Consider the following 14,522-nt stretch of genomic DNA (forward strand, 5'->3'; position numbering starts at 1 on the left):
GTGCAGCGCTAGTGGAGGGTGAGGGCGCGCGTGTGGATACCGGCAGCGCGCACCACTGACGGGCCAGGACATAGGTAGGTCTCGGTGGGAAGGGCGATGCGGCGGCGCGCTTTGTGACGGTGTGCTGTCGGTTAAGGCGTGTATAATTGTTGCGAAGTCTAATGTGCATCACAGGTTGTATGCACCTGGTTGTCCGCACCGACCTCATTCGTGATGACTAGATGTGACGACGCGGTAATGATGGTCCAGAAGTCCACTCTGCTGCGTTCTTAGTGCAGTAGCCACCTGGGAAAAGACCGCAGAGATGTAAAACGATTTGTTGTTTTGCCTGACCCCATGGGCCCGATTTTCCTGAACGCCTACTTCCCTCCTCGGCCACACCTTGCTCTGAGCCTTTCTTTTAAAAAGGCAGCGATGTGAGATTGTGAAACGTTTTATGCTTATAAGATATTGTAAACGACACAAATTCTTTGGGGGGAGTTCGAAGCCTCAGACATCCTTTCTTGTTGTGGACTTTCGCCGTCCCAGGAGCCGAAGAAACCTTCAGGGTGTTTAGTCCGCTGATGCAGATGACTGCTTCGAGGCGCATCAAATGGTGTGCCGGAGTCCCGGGACCCCTTCCACGTCATTTTTTTTTTACTCTGGGTCGAAGTATAATTCGTCAGCACTTTTCCAGCCCTCTTCGCAAAAATCCTTGTTGCGCACTGCCCGCATGTGTTTTCTTGAACATGTTGGGCGTCTAGAGCCAAAGCGAAGGCTGTAACAGTTGCCTTCATGCTCAAATTAGAACCCTTCAGTCAGTCAAAAATTTGCAGATGGCACTCGTTTCCGCCATCTTTCTGCAGCCAGCAGCCCACATTCATGCCACGGTGCTGCCCCAACGACCTCCGCAAAGGTCACGTGACACCCTTAGTGGAGCACCGCTGGCCAGTTTATCAAAAGTCGAAAGTGACTGAGGACTGAACGGTTTTATTGCGGAGAAGAGAAAGGAATGAGAAGGCGGGTCGACAAAGCTCCGCCGCTGGCGGTTGCAGTCGGTAACGAGTTCCGCCGCTGGCGGTTGCAGTCGATACTGAGCTCCGCCGCTGGTGGTTACAGTCGGTACTGAGCTCCGCCGCTGGTGGTTACAGTCGGTACTGAGCTCCGCCGCTGGTGGTTACAGTCGGTACTGAGCTCCGCCGCTGGTGGTTACAGTCGATACTGAGCTCCACCGCTGGTGGTTACAGTCGGTACCGAGTTCCGCCGCTGGTGGTCGCAGTCGGTACTGAGCTCCGCCGCTGTCTGTCGCAGTCGGTACTGAGTTCCACCGCTGGCGGTCGCAATCGACTGACTCGGCGATCGCGAAAAGCTGAGTCCGCACCAACCACGAAAGTGCGTGCCTCTGAGCTATACACCACGGCGGCTGCTGCCGGTCCTGCAGCGCCGCTGGGGCCGTGAGTCAGGGACCCGACCCCGGCGGTGACCGGCCCCGCTGGATTGGCCGGCTCCGTGTCCGGGCCGCGCGGCCAGGCGTTGCGAGGAACCCCGATCGTGATGGGGGCGGTAGGCCGGCGGTCAGGCGGCCACCTGCAGACAATGGGCCTCGTTCGTGACGCCGCGCCGGGTAAGGCCCAGGGCGTGGCGACGCTGTCCACGCAGCGCCGCCCGGCTGCCCACCTCTCCGGAAGTGGCCGCCCTCTGTGGTCCGTGACATCAGCGGGATATCCAGCGACAGGTACGATGAAGGACGCTGAGAAGGGGCTCGCTTGCCGACGCTGCCGACCGGGACGGTGTCGGACTGACAAGTACCGGTTGCGATTTTATCTCTGTAGGGTAGTTTTGTCATTTTATGTTTGTTTTATTTCTGTGCGTTTTGTTGTATAGATGGATATTTTGTTACACACCCGGAGACGGAGCTTACAACCACTTGTAAAATCCGAGTGTCGCATACAAACCACACCGGCCCGACGTCAGAAACAAATATTTCGCGCGTTTTACATTATTCCTTGACCTGGGTAGTATGGCTATGCATTTTATGACGTTTTACTACCCTGGATTTGTGTCATTTAAAAACTCATGCAAACAGTAGAAAAGCATTCATGGCAACCGGGTGTTAAGTTCAAGTTTCTGAATATGGAAGGGATTAACGCACCGCACCGACCGAAATCGGTCGCATCAAAACCGCTCGTCGGACGTCAGGCCCATTTCTGACATGGAAGATAAGGAATACACACTGCTGTGGGCGAATAGGAAATTCATGCTGTTTTCACCTGGGATAAGAGCTTTCCATCTTATTGACCACCCTAAGCAGTAGTCGGGTTCATTGACTATCACACGCAGTAGTCGGGTTACCATGAAATACCCTTCGGAGTGGTCGGACTGTTAATGTTTTATGCCGGCAGTGAAATGATGAAAGGAAATTGTACTGAGCCTTTACGGGACACGTTAGACAACTCCGCGTTTTCACCCGCAACTGCCATGTGGATTAACGTGGGAGGGCGGCATGGCTTTGGGCCTTGTGTCGCTGCCAGCCCGACACTAAGCCGCCCGTCCTCGTGACGCCCGCCGTGACACAAAGCTCGCCTGCGTGTGCCGTTTTCCGAGGTCGGCTGCCTCGGCGCCGGCGGTCAGTTCGGGGGTCCGGCTGTCACGTGCGCACAAGGTCGGCCGTGTCGACCGAGCGGTCAGCGGCGGGCGGGGCCTGTGGCGCGCCCCGGTCAGGGTCGCGCCCCGCGCACGAGCGAGCGGCCGTCACGGCTGCCGTCACGGCTGCCGTCACGCCGGTCGCGGGAGTCGCTGGCGGTGGCCGCCGCCCGGCCTTGGCGACAGCTCCGCTGGGGCTGGCGCAGGAGTCAGTCCGCACTCCGCGACGGCGCCGCGCACTGTCCGCGACCCCCGACAGTGACCGGGCGGGCAGGTCCCAGCCCTGGTCATCCCTGCCTGAGACCTGCGATGTCGGTTCAGCACGTGTATGGTGAACGTTCGTCAGAGATGTATCCCATCGATGTCACTGAAAAAGGGCTCGATCTACATTATTTCAACGACCGACAGCGTTTGGATGTTGTCTTATTTGATCACGGAGGGCCGCGTGAGCCTCGAGATAACGTCGAGGGCAACAGTGCCCTTCATCTGGTCGTCTGGCGACCAAACCGCTGCGGACATGCACAAGGGATTATTGTGCAACAATGATTTCAACAGAACAAAAGCAGTAATGATTTCGGTGTATCGGCAATAAGTGAGCAATCCTCTGATATCAGCCTAATCCTGTGATATCAGCTGATGTGTCAAGGTGAGTGCAAGTTACCTTTTCAGTGGGCTCACCGCAACAGTTCCCTTCATTGTTACTGCGCGAGGATGCGGCGTTTTGCAGGGAACAAGCGATGTAGCGGACGTGAACCGCAAGCATTTGTCCTTGAGCCATGTAAGTTATCGTTTCCTTTGGATTCGTTGCAGTAGTTTCCTTTTTCGCAATGGTGGGAAGAAGCGACGTTTTGCGGCGAGCGAACGATGCAGCATGTTCTGGCGAGAACTGAAGCTTGCGGGAACAAGGTGCAGGGAAAGGGACATAACTTCTGTTTGTTGCGACCCTGTGCAGTGTCGCATAACGGCCAGGTCGGCTGCAGCTGTTGTTCCCTCGCCATGCTTGGATGAGTTACAAAACACCGTTGCCAAAGTGAGCTTTGCATATCTGTCCTGCAGCCGTGCGACCTTCGGGCTCGGACGACCGCTTCCTTCTCTGGCCTGGCTGCGGTGCGGAAGCAGAGCCCGTGCTGGTATTCTCGCTGGAGGTTATATGGCGCCTCCAGGTCAGCTCCGATCCAGCGCTCTTCCTGTTCTGGGAGGGTGCCTCCAGCTCTGTTTTTGTGCGGGGTCACCTCTGCTGGCTGAGCTGCACCTAGGCCGGCCGCCCGCGTCTGGCGTTTCCCTGGGGGGCGCGGTGCGTTCACATGGTTGGATGGGGGGGGGGGGGGTATGCACCCCTATCACGGCACAGCCCGCATGATCGCAGCTCGGGGCCGCTGGGCTGCGACCCGACCTCCACGAGATGTTTGCCGCGACCCCCTGTTCTGTATTTCACAACGGCAGAGCACAGCCGCGGCTGGTGTTATTTTCCCTGTTCGGTGCCATGCGCTGCGGTCTCCAGCAGCCTCCCGGCGCCTAGCGGTAACCCCACCGCTCCTGCATACGTAATGACGCATCTGCGACGAATGCACGCGGCGCAGCGCTTCGGAGAGGCGCCGCGTCCACCACGCTCCCGGCTTTGGAGGTCGACCTCCGCTCCAAGATGGCCGACGCTGGATTCCGGAGAGCCGGCAACTGCAGGCGTGTGACTCAGACGGGGGCCGGCACATCGCCGGCTGCGAGGTGTGGACTCGTCACGTGACGGCCATGCACCGGCCGTGGACTGATCACGTGACGAGGATGTGGCCGTCTGTGGGCTGGTGCCACAGCAGTGACGTTCAGGAGTTGGACTGGTGGCCGGTGCACAGACCTTACCGGCTACGGATGCGGCGCGCTGCAGTGACGTCACCGACTGCGGACTTCACGGGTGACTGCGACGCCTCACATCTGCGAGCTGTGCGCACGCACGGCGCCAGCTGACGGAGAGTGACGCGCAACAGCGACGGTCTGAATACGGAGCCAGTCTGCAGAGGAAGGCTGAGAGGCAGGCCTAGCTGTGGCGTCACTGCCTGCGTGGTGTGGAGGGACACGTGATTTGACACGACCACCTGCAGAACCGTCACGTGACAGCGGATTTACTGTCGCTCGGCGGACCCTGATTGGCGGTCCGTGGAGTTGCGGCGACTTGCCCGATTATGTCCTGGGGGTGTTGGCTGCTGAGATTTGGGCATGCCGTGAATCAAAGGGAGGCAGGCTGCGTTGGCCATTTTGCCTGCGTTAGGCTGGTCATTAGGATTCTGGAAACCATATTTATGTTGCCATTATGGCCCGATCCCTAGTGATAGTCCCTGGTCTCTAAACGCTGTAGTTTATAAAACGTAACCCCAAGTGACCCAAGTGACATTTCCAATGGCTTGCTTTCGTGCTAATACCGATAGTCACGAGGCCAAACGACCTGAAGCTAATTACTTCGGAACACACTGGTTTTTAGGTTACTTGCCCGTACTTTCGTCGCACAAAAAATGTTCTCGCACCCAGGCTTGTTCTAGGATCCGGTGGTGGACTGGAGCCGCCTTTCAGATAAGGCGCAGTGTCCGTCACTGGTCTCGTAGCCTTTGTCAAACGGCCATGTCAGCAGCCAGCTTGAAAAGGCTCCTGTGATGAAGGCCTGCCCGACCAGAGTAGGCGCTTAGGATCCGGGACCATTTTAGGGCTCCCAGGTTATGCCCGCTACAGTTTGGCCTTTTTAGTCGTTCCTGAGTTGATAGTTTTTGCGGTCGTTCATACGTAACGACTAGGAAAGACCACACAAAAAGAGAAACCAGTCTGCTGGGCAGGCCGGCCAGCGCTCTGGACCCGGTGAGATAACCGAGCGCTCTGCACAGAGGAGGCCCATTCTCTGAGATCACGCGCGGGAACAACTCAGTCTGCTGGGCAGACCGGCCAGCGCCCTGGACCCGGTGAGATCACGGAGAGCTCTGCACAGGGAAGGCTCATTCCATGAGATCACACGGCGGAACAAATCCGGGGTCAGCGACCCGAGCCATGACTTTGGGACAGCGGACAGTCAGCTGCTGTTCGCCACCAGCAGGTCGTGGCTGGTAGTGAAAGTCCTGTCAAGAGCCAGAGCCGGGGTCAGAGTCCAGTCAGAGCGAGAGTCAGTCCCAGCCAAGCTCGGAGGTCCAGAGGCTGGAGTCAACCGAAGAGAAACAGATAGAGCCAAACTCTGAGCTAGAGCTCGAGCTCGCGCTCGAGCTACAACTTGAGCCAAAACCGGACCCGGAGCCGGAGCAGGAAGCAAAGCTAGTGGCAGGTCCCAGCCACATATAACGTTGAGATAAAAGGATAGAGCCAACCAGAGCTCGAACCTGGAGTCTCGAACTCGGATCCCGGGCCTCATCGGGCGACCTCGTGACCTCTTGGGTCATCGGCTGTCGCTGCGTCACTGGGAAGGTCAGCGACCACCACCCAAACGACGCTCACCCGCAATGCGGCAGCAGCCCCCAAGCCGCGCGCGAGCTGCCATTGGTTCGCGCTTGTCCTCTCCCGCAGAAGCGCGGCGGGTGACCGGTGACGTCACAGGTTTGGCTGAGGTCGGTCCCGGGATGCAGGAATGCGATTAGGCCTATCGACGTGGCGATATTTTGGCGTACGTGTCTAGCGTCGGGCCTCAGGCGCAGGATAAATGTGGCACTGTGTGGATTCAGTACGCAAAGGAGCGAGATTGATTCAAACGTGCTCCGGTGCGGTGAGGGCGGGGACGCCCAGCGAGTGGATTAGGTCAAGGTCATGACCAACAAGCAGCATGTCAGGTTTGATGGGAGTCCTCCGTGCCAATAGTATGCTGGTTGAAGTGTGGCTCCATTATTTTCTTATATGGAGTATCAAATGGCTTGGGAAATTTTCTGTCTATTTGTCGAGCTGCTGTCTAATTTGTCACGTTTCGTCACGTACCATGAATATGTACTCAGCCCGTCTGGCAGTGCGGTAAACCGACGACCATGCTCGACGCTGGGTCTGGAAGCATCAGTGAATGGAAGCAGTGGATCAGTGAGTGGCCAGAATAAAGTTGTTTGCATTTTTATCCAGCCTTGTGGAGCCTATGCTCATCACTGCTGGGCTAGCATGACTGAATATGTTGTTGCTTGTCGCCTTGTTGTGCAAGCCCATGGCTACATGCAGATATTTCCTGACACGTTGTAGCACGGCTCCCGCTGCTTGGTAGCCGAAGGACACGTCCATCGTCATGACCGTATGTGAGAAGTTGGGGTCATAAAAGTGCCCTTAGCCGTCATAGTTATTTACTCCCGTCCTCAGGACATTATAGGAGGGAAAGGGCGGTTGCTGACCACGCATTCTCGCGTCAGTTTAAGGCCACTGGCCGTCATAATCGGCTATAAAACACACATTTAGTGGACTATGATAGTTATGCTAATAGTCAAAGGTCAGATAATATTTGATTATGGCAGTTCAGCCCTAGCCTGTCGTTAAGGGCCATTCCGTTTTGGATATGGGTTCTCGAGCACTTAATGACGAAAATTGCAGACGTTATGTACATGTAACAGTACAGTCAACAATGGATTTTTATCTGCTGACAAGGCCCTCATTCTGATATTCTTTTACCAGCATTTTGACGTTCTCCTTTTGACGACTTCTTGTACCAAACACAATATTGGTCAAGGCTTGATGAGCTCATTTTACATTTCATGCAACGCGATGTCCAATAATTAGTATTCACCATGTAGTTAAAACTGCGATATTCCTGATGCCGCCGCCATGCTCACCTCTCAGCTGCCTTACACCGTTTAAGCCCAGACTGGATCGGTTCGAGAATGCTGAACCCAGCTAAGCATATCCGAACCGGTGCCTCTGACACGGGAGGGCATGCATATGGGACATCTGGCATGGGAGGGGCATGCATACCTCGTCATACGTGCTGCTATTCATATTTATGCACGCCATACTGTCGGCCCCGGCCCGGACGAGGGTCCGGTTCGGGGAGCCGGACGCCTTGAACACGTGTGATCCTGAGCCTCGGTGCTGTGAGTCATAACTTCTTGAAGGCCTCAACGCGTCGACGGAAAGATCGACCGGCTACTTTCGTTTTCCTTCCGAGCTGGGGAGGACGGGTTCTAGCGCTGCCGCCAGTGAGCAGTGATGCATGTGACAAAAACTCCCCTGACCGGTTCCGCAGATACCAGTCAAACTCAAATGCCCCAGAAAATGAAGCAAAGCAACTACGGTGCCCGCTGTTGCTTGCCACCATATGTGTACTGGCGCCCAAAATGGTAATAGCATGGAACGATGCAAATATTGGGCGGCAAGCCTTCGAATAATCACAACTAGAGCTTTTAGCATAAGCACGTATGCTCCTCTACTGTGTTTTGAAAAATAGTTTTCCCCTCTCCCCTAGTATCTTCACTATGGCACATCCGCTGCCACGGACGACAAGCGAAACATATAACAAAAGCCACACATAAGCCTCTGGACAGCCATTGTCAGTCGTCCACATGGATCTGAAGGCGGCGGCCCAGTGTTTGGCGGCCGCGGTCGCGGGGGCCCCGACACCGATCCGCGAGAGGCGCCCCCCCTGCGCCGCCCACCTTGGCCATGAACAGACGGAGGAGCTGCATGGCTGATGAGGTGCTGCGCGTGTGCCCATGTAGAGCGGCCGACGCGGAACGATCGCCAGGCGCCGGCGCCGGCCGCCGGCGCATTCCGCCCGGTGAAAGCGGCCCGGCCCGGCCCGTCTCGTCTCGCGGGCTCGGGTGGACGCCGGCCGGGGGCTCATCTCACCGGGAGCGCGCGGCGCGCCGCCGGGACGACCTCTGGCCACTCAGCGGCTTCAGTGGCTGCTGTCCATCGCGGGGACACGCCGCCGCGCTATGTGTCGTCACTGCGGGGCGCGTCACTGCGCCCTGTACCGGCGTTGTCGGCATTCCTTACCGGGCCGCATGCGGCCCATTTTCGGGGGGCGTCTGGCTGCGCCTGTCCATTGTGGGAAGATGTCACCGGGTCCCCCGCCATGCCTTTACTGTAAGGCCGGCTCCCAGTCTTCGCGCTGTCCGCTGTCGGAGCTGGTCACCAGAACTGCCATGCTCCCAGAACTCCCTCTTCGAGACGCGCCTCCATGTGGCTGCTGTCCATGGTCGAGAGTGAGGGGGGGGGGGGGGGGTCTACCGACTGCGGGAGCCGGGGCAGCCACCCCGATGTCGAAGGCCATTGTTGTTTGCGCCGGCGTGAGGGCGCGTCTCCGCCTAATAGGTCCCTCGCAGCCCACGGGCCGCCCCCGCCCGACCCGACTCGACGCGGCTCGGCTCGTTCCGATGATGCGCCGGTAATTGGTTGGCCGGCCTTGAGGGGTGAGCCGACTTGAACGGCGCTGGGAGCCGATGGGCGCCGCTGGCGGCCGTCGACAGGGAAGCGGCTGACGAGCCAATGACCGGCCGGTCAGCCGTGTCCGTCCTTCCCACGGCCCGGCGGCGTCCTGCCGCGCCGCGCCTCACCGCGCCGAGCCGAGCCGAGCCGAGCCGAGCCGAGCCGAGCCGAGCCGAGCCGAGCCGAGCCGAGCCGAGCCGAGCCGAGCCGAGCCGAGCCGGGCCGAGCCGGGCCGAGCCGAGCCGAGCCGAGCCGAGCCGAGCCGAGCCGAGCCGAGCCGAGCCGAGCCGAGCCGAGCCTCACCGCGCCGCGCCTCACCGCGCCGCGCCTCACCGCGCCGAGCCGAGCCGAGCCGAGCCGAGCCGAGCCGAGCCGCGGCCGGCGATCTCGGCCGACGGGCTGGTGCAAAGAGGCCGTACAGGACTGCAGGACCAGTCCCCGTGCGGCGCGTGAACTCGCGGGATGGAGTGGGGCTTGACAGCGCCGTCGCTCCGGTGACAGAGCTATGTGTTTAGCTGACGGAGACATACCTCAAGTCATAGTTTCCCTTTTGTAACTGCCTGAAGTCGCCGGCCGCTGTAATCACATGTTTTGGATTACAAGTTATGGGTGGTTTTCTTTTTTATTAAATCATTACGAATCAGCTCATGCGCGAGTCTGAAGTCACTAGCCCAGGTAAGCGACTAGGGGCGCTTAGCAAGACTGACACATGTGGTTCTTCAGGCCTCATAGATCCCGCCGCGCCTAGGAGCGCTCCTGCGTGGTCTGAGGGTTATGCTTCCCGCAGCTCCAGGCTCGAGTATCGGCTTATCGGCGTGCCGCTGGAACGGCGTCCGTGCGATAGATCCACTGTCTGGGCATGACAGTTTTGTCCCCCATTCGGTCATCGTCGCTCAGTCGATATAATCGCCGCAGGCAGTGAATTATTGAGACGGTCATGCCGCGCACGCGCACGTGATGCTGGTGTTTGCGTCTGAAATTGGAGCGCTAGTGCTGGTATTGACGGCGCAATTGTTTTGTTCCCTTCGCAAGGGCTCAAACATTGAAGGATTGAGGGGAGAGGCTGTAGGAGGATCTGACGTCTGATCTGCAGGACATGTAGTCCGTGCCCGATTTAGACCGGCTGCGACGGGCGCAGCGAAAGTTTCGCAAGTACCGGTCAAACAGGAGCCTTTCGCAAGCGTCTGTCGTCGAATGTCCATTTCCCGGGCTCAAGTGACTATCTTCAGCCCTGAAAATGCTATTGTCGACGGAGCGTGGCGCGGCCAGCCCCTGTCCTCTCCCGGCATCGCGTGCGCTGGAAGCTCAGTCATCAGTCGTAAATGGCGTGCGTGCCCCAAGCCTCGTAGACGTATCGACAATCCATTACCGCCGGCGGGACATCTAGAGGAGGGGAGAGGGAGAGTGGCACACTGTTCGACGCTTAGCAAACGAATTTGTGCGATGTGGCCATTCGGCATGTCCATGTGTTTTTCAATCGTTTTTCACCCTGATTTTGTTTTGCTGGGTACGCCTCTGACCACTGACATCGCCTTTTATCGATTGACCTGGATCCGCAATTTAAAAGCCATTCGCTGTGAAGGTATGGCAGGCTTTGTGCTTGTGATGAATAGAACCACAGGTAAGTGCGCCGTCACACACAATCTGTCGTGGAGTGCTTCCGCTAAGTAGCTTACGAGTGCTGGGAACGTCGCAAATGAACGAACACTGTCCGTGTGGCGGATAAGAATTCCCTCCGCACCATCGTCAGCGCGGCAGCCTGACACGGCATCATCCTCTTTGAACAGCTTAACCGAGCTCGATTTTCACGGCGCTGCTCCTCGCGTCGCCACGCTGCTGCCAGTCCGGATTATCCGCGCTGCAGGTCACACCACGACGGCTCGGCCCGGCCTGGTGACGGTTGCCGCGTCCGAGCCGGATTTTGTCCCGCGACTTTTATCGGACCGCGATGGCTGTCGCTGCTGTTTGCGTTCTGTCCGATCACCGGAGCTGATCCAATCTGGCGCGGCATGGCACTTGAGTTTACGCTGGGGTGGGTCGCGCTACGGAGGAAATTGCGCGCGTATTCCGTTCCCGCTGACCTGGCCCGACCTGACCTGACCTGACCCGTGTTTCAGCTGGTGGCGGCGCCATGGAGGGCTGGCTGTGCGCCCTGACCCTGCTCTCGCTGACCTGGCACGCGGCCGGTCACGTGGCGCTCACGTTCCCGCCAGCGCGCAAGTTTGACCTGGACTTCCTCGATACGTTTCGCACGAAGCCGCCATGCGGCATGCCCAAAGGTGAGTGGGCGGCAGAGCCGCGCCGCGGACCAACGGAAAACCAACTGAAAATGAGAAGGCTGACCGCGCTGGATCTGGTGAAGCCTGGTCACTAGGAGAGGGGAGTCGGGTTTGTCACAGCACTTTGTAATGGAAACACGTCCAAGATGATTGCAGTGCAAGTTCATAAAGGCGAGTCGTCGTCGCAGTAATGGTTCACTTTAACTGCCTACGCGCGTGGTACTTTAAGAGGCAATCATGGTGCACCCTTGGTACCGTGAGCCAGGGGGCCGACCGGCCGGCCTCCATAACGGCCCGCGTGACGAGGAGGGCGCACGTGCTGAGGCCGGTCTCTGTGATGCTGGGGCGGTGGGTATGACTCGGTCCGTTTAACGGTATGATAATCGGCTTCTGCTGGCTTACGATTGGTTCTGGCCCCGGGGAAACGTCCCATGCACGCGTCACAAGGCGCTTCTCGATGAAGTCTCGCTGTCACGAACTCCAGGGCGAAAACGCGCGCTGGCTGGCTGCACTTGTCATCGTCACCGGGGTCAGCCCCCGGCACGTGTCTGCGATGCCTGGGCCATCCCCCGGCACGTGTCTGTGATGCCTGGGTGAACCTCCGGCACGTGTCAGCAATGCCTGGGTCAGCCCTCCCCGGCGCCGGGTTCAGCCCCCGCACGTGTTCGGGTTGTCCAGATCGATTCCTCCCCCGCATGGATCTGGTCCACCCCCTTTTCAGCACATGTCAGTGGCTCCGCCCCTTTCCGGACGTGGCGGGGGCTTTCACCCCTCCCCGCACGTGGCAGCGGCTCCGCCCCCTCCCCGCACGTGGCAGCACGCCGCCTCTGCACGTGGCCCCCATACCTGGGTCACTCCCCCCCGCACGGCGCGGCGTCACGCTCCCATGCGGGCCCGGGGCCGGGCCGCGGGGGGGGGGGGGGGCACCTGACGTCGATCAGCGCCCCCGGCCGTGCCGCGCTTGGCGGCGCCAAGGCCGGTGCTGCTGCGGCCGCCCGCCTCCGCCGCCGTGCTTACGACACGCCCGGTAAAAGCGACCCGCCCGGTTTGGAGCGCGTCGCCGGCCGCCGGCGCCGCGGCGCCGTTCCGGCGGCGCGGGCCGCGCTGGTGACGTCTCACTGGGCGAGGCGAGCGGTGAAAACGGCGCGGAAACACCACGTGCCCTGGAAATGGTTTCCAGCTCGGAACGTGTCCAGGTTTCACCGGATTAGGAGCCCCCTCCGGTTTGAACAAACGATGTCCGAGGCATTCTTCACATTTGGCACATTCGCATAACACAAAAACAAAATAGCGCGACACCAGCGTGTGAATGAACTCTCGGCATTCATTCTAATGGTATCACTGGCCACATTGGAACGCTATCATCCACCGGATAGCCGATCCATTCATGGGAGCTGATGGCCGGCTCGGAGAATGACGCTATCTACGCCAAACATGGCCTGCGGTGAGGCGGCGGAGGCTGCGCTGGAATTGTTCCGGACGTTCCGGTCGACCGGCCGTGGCTGGCCGGCCTTCAGGTGGCTTGAGCGTCGCCGGGTCCGGGGCAGCTGCGGACCGGGCCGGTCCCGCCCTCGCCGCCAGTCAGCCACCCTGCCCCTGTCGGCGGGTCTGTGGCGCGGCGCCGCCTGACGACGGCCGGCGCTGCACCCCGGCGAAAGCGGCGCGGCGCTCCCCCGCCCCGTCTCAGCTGCCCCGGCCAGCCGGCGCGCCACGACTGCCCCCTTCCGGTGCTGGGGCGGCGCGCGCGGCGCTGGGACGCGGCCGGACCGGACCCAACTCTCGCGCTGCCGTCGCCGCGCCGCCGGTCTTTGTAAGGATGGCACTCGGAAGTCACGCGATCAGGTCTCACGGCCCGCCACGAGACTGGAGCCTGGTGCGCCGCCGGCCAGGCTGCAGTCTGGGGGAGGCGTTTCGGACGGGAGCGCGGTGCGCCGACGTTCGGCGGCGAGCCCGGTGGGCTGGGGCGGCGGCCGTCCGCGATCTGGGTCAGTGGGTGGCCACTGGACGCGTGGGACCATTGATCGCGTGCGAACGGTGGCCGCCTGCCTGCCGTGCCGACGTCGTACAGTCTTACACTGTCTGGCTTCTGCGATTGTCTGCGTGTCAGGGGCTCGTGATCTGGTTGCGTGAGCACCAGATCGCGGTGTAATTTAATGAATTCGGTCTGCAAAAAAGGCGGCTGACATCATTATCTGCATCAATGCTGTTGATGTTTATCATCAATGCAGACCGTATTCTGCCTAACCTCACTTTAATTTGAAATCATCTTCGAACATGTGCTGCAGGGAGTTTTCTAACAGCTCTGAATTATGAGCCAGGCTGAGCTGATTTGTCTTAACCCGGTCTTACTGGCCGCTTATCTTTTCTAAACGCAGAGTAAATCTGTCGCAGCCAGTTGGCGCTGCGGGGTCTTCTGACATTCCAGGAAAACAATGCTACAGCCGCTAATTGCAAAGACAGCTCTGAAAAACGGACGCTCTTGGGGACCCAAGTAGCTGCTGGACATGGCTACACGACTTGTCCAGCATGGCCGTGGCGCGCGTGAGGAAAAGATTTAAACACCGTATCACACGCCCTGAAAACCTGCGGCGTTTGCGGCCCGACGGAGCGCAGTGCGCAGCAGCCGGTGCTGCGAGCGACCACCTACGCGGTGCCGGCCGTGCCTGGCGCGGGCCCGCGCGGAGCTGTGCGCTGCGCCAGCGCAGCCGCCGCGCAGCTAGAACCCGGGTGTTTGCGACCGCTCTGGTCCGCTCCGGTCCGTTCCGGTTTGGTCCGGTCCGCTCCGGTTTGGTCGGTCCGCTCCGGCCCGCTCTGGCCCGCCTCCTGCCGACGAAGCTGCCAAGCCCGCAAAGTCGGCCGACTTCGGCGGTGCCGCGGCCGCCGCAGGTGGAGCGGGAGGCACCTGGCGGCCAGCCCGGCGCACGCGACTGGATGAGCCCCGGCGGCACGCGCAGTTGGACATGCACGGGGGGATCCGGGACGGCATGTGGCAGGCAGGCGCCAGGAGACCGCGACGCCTGCCAAGCCCTTCGAAGAGAGCTCATGCCGGCACATGTTCAGCGGTGTGCGACGCTGCACCGATCGGTCCCACCCCGGTGGAGGGACGCAGCTGGCGGCGTGTGGCGGCGGTCTCCGGGCCAGGCCGGGCGGCCGGCTGTGATGGAGACGTGGGCCAAAGACGCCGCCGCTCGTCACTGACAGCTGGCGTGAGAGCGGAGCGGCGCCGGCCCAGCGCCGCGGGAAACTGTGGCGGGAAGCGGTGGC

The 14,522-nt window shown here is 60.0% G+C and overlaps 1 pseudogene; it reads left to right on the forward strand.

Moving 5' to 3' along the window:
• Positions 1-14,522, forward strand: part of LOC119089929 (uncharacterized) — a 44,072-nt pseudogene continuing 29,550 nt past the window's right edge.

This window comes from Pollicipes pollicipes, unplaced genomic scaffold, assembly GCF_011947565.3.
Source record: "Pollicipes pollicipes isolate AB1234 unplaced genomic scaffold, Ppol_2.1 Scaffold_3087;HRSCAF=3621_pilon_pilon_pilon, whole genome shotgun sequence".
NCBI lineage: Eukaryota > Metazoa > Arthropoda > Thecostraca > Pollicipedomorpha > Pollicipedidae > Pollicipes > Pollicipes pollicipes.